A 2,500-nucleotide genomic window follows, 5' to 3' on the forward strand; every position below is an offset into this window, starting at 1 on the left:
CATAGCATTACTCATTAATGACATGAGGGGCGAACAATATAAATGTAACCTGAATATTTAACGTTAAAGTTTGACTGATCGTTAATACGCAATGTCGGATAACGGTAGCATGAGCTAACGTCAGCTAGCTCGATGAAGCTAACTATTAACTAGCCGGCGACAACAGCAGAAAGAGACAAAAATCAAAGAAACTGGTCAACTCCGGGAGTCAGTGTTCAGTGGGAAAGAATAACGGGTTAAAATGTTATAAAGTGAAATTTATCACAGGGGTTTAAAGCAGTTTAGTTAGAGGAATACTCACAGGTTGGACTCACGACCTTCACACAAACCGCTAACGTACTATTCTTACACCGGAAGAGCTTCTACTGGAGCCACCGGGGGACAAAGTTAAGCGAGTCCTGCGAAAGCGAAGCGAGGGCAGTCGAGGTCAATGTGACAACGGACAGACAGACAGACAGACGGACGGACAGACAGACAGACAGACAGACGGACAGACGGACAGACGGACAGACAGACGGACGGACAGACAGACGGACAGACGGACAGACGGACAGACAGACAGACAGACAGACGGACAGACGGACAGACGGACAGACGGACGGACGGACAGACAGACAGACAGACAGACAGACAGACAGACAGACAGACAGACAGACAGCCAGACATACTTTATCCACATGCAGTTGTCAGTTTATTAGGTTCACTGAGTCAGGCTTTAAATCCTCCTTGGAGGTTGTAAAGTTCAGTTTGTGGTGAACTGTGAAAATAACAGGAACACTGGTCATCAAATTTGGGACTATGTATTAATATATTGCACTGCATTGTCATTTTTATTCTTCTGTTTAATATGTCTTATTATATTTAACATTTTTTAATCTTGTATCTTAATTTATATGTGTCTTTATGTTTTTATTCACTATTTAAATTTAATTGCCTACTTGATTAAAGGTACTATACACATAAACCTGCCTTGCCCTAAGGTCTATTAACTTCACACACATAGAAGTAAACAATAAATATTCAGTGTGTAATGCAATAAGTTACTTTACATGCAGTAGTTATGTGCAGTATGTGAATGTATACACATCTATGCAGTTTATGTAGCCTGTTTGTATTTATATCTGACAGTGGGGAATAGTTTAGCCCTGATCCAGGATCAGGATAAGGTCGATAAACTGTTTTGCTGGAGTTTGGAGACACACACATATTAATGATAATTATAATAAGAAGAAGAAGAAGTAGAATTCACTTCCAGTTTTCTTGTGGTAAATATAATAGACTATTGAGCTGCAGTTTGCCGCCTGCAGACCAAACATGTGGTGACACAGTCAGACCACCAGAGGGAGGCAGAACAACACTGACCGAACCCAGGTGTGTGTCTCCTGAAGTTTCAATGAAGCTTCACTGAGAACGTGCACTTTGCTCAACACTTATATATATCGAATTGTCTTTACAGAAACGATGCATTTTGTGTAATGTAGTTACATTTTATTTAGGAAAATCACATTGGTCCAAAGTTATGTAAAACTATTTGATGAATAATGTTTTTATTTTCAATTAACACGTGAGACAGAACATTCGATATGTATTAAAATGTGTTTATTTAATATTGGCTGAGAGGAGAAGCAGTGAACGCTCACACTGGCTTTATTAACATATTTTATTGTAAAAATACTGCAGACTGTTTACAGTTGAGTGGACAAGCTTTGCTACACATATGCAGTAAATAAAAAAAACAAGTTTAAACCTGAAAAAAAAGTGTAATTTGTTAGTTTTCAGTCTCATGAAACAGTTTCAACATGAACAACAAACCAAACGCTCCATCTGTCCCACACCTCAACATCTTCTCTTCCATAAAGTGCATTTCAATAAGAGTGAAGCACAGAGCACTCGGCCATTTAAAACCTGCAGAGAATCTCACAGGCTCCATGACAGTGACTCAGGATAATAATCGTTCTCTATTCTTACATGAAAACTTTGTGTCAGCACAACGTCGACTTCTTTCACTCGACCAACATGCACAAACGATACCAGCAGAATTGTGTTTTTTAAAAGAATAATTTGAGATTTTGGGGAAAATGCTCTTTCGCTTCCTTGGAGAGATTTAGAGGAGAAGATAGAAACCACTCTGTCAGTAGCTGGTTACTTATCTTCTTCTGCTTGACTTTAAACCATCAGTCTGACATATTTATGAACCAGGATCCTCAGCCTCTGATTTCAGTCTGTTAGTTGATGTGCAGAACAGAAACTTCTGGCGAGGCAGCTTTTAGTTTTTAAACTGTTGGAAAAGTTAATTGGAATCATTTCATTTGAAAGAGTCAGTATCTTTAAACACAAACCGTAAACCAAACTCTTCAGCCTGGTTTTTAATGAGAATGTTTTATGGCCTTTATTCATTTTATTTAACCAACACAATGTTCATTCCCTCTCATTGCTGTTGTCATTGTTTTTTGTCTATTTTATCTAGTTATATATATATATTTATATATATTTATTTATT

General features: G+C 38.0%; 1 protein-coding gene across 1 annotated transcript in view; it reads right to left on the minus strand.

Annotated features, from left to right (window-relative positions):
• Window positions 1–1,646: 1,646 nt before the first annotated feature.
• The window catches only part of angpt4 (angiopoietin 4), a 44,686-nt gene continuing 43,832 nt past the window's right edge, over window positions 1,647–2,500 (minus strand). Inside the window, exon 10 of the mRNA XM_023393082.2 lies at window positions 1,647–2,500. This exon is cut by the window's right edge and continues 2,261 nt beyond it. The gene's annotated coding sequence lies outside the window, so the exon portion shown is untranslated.

The sequence above is a fragment of the Seriola lalandi genome, unplaced genomic scaffold (assembly GCF_002814215.2).
Source record: "Seriola lalandi dorsalis isolate HSWRI2012SDOR001 ecotype SW California unplaced genomic scaffold, Sedor1 jcf7180002054928, whole genome shotgun sequence".
Classification (NCBI taxonomy): Eukaryota; Metazoa; Chordata; class Actinopteri; order Carangiformes; family Carangidae; genus Seriola; species Seriola lalandi.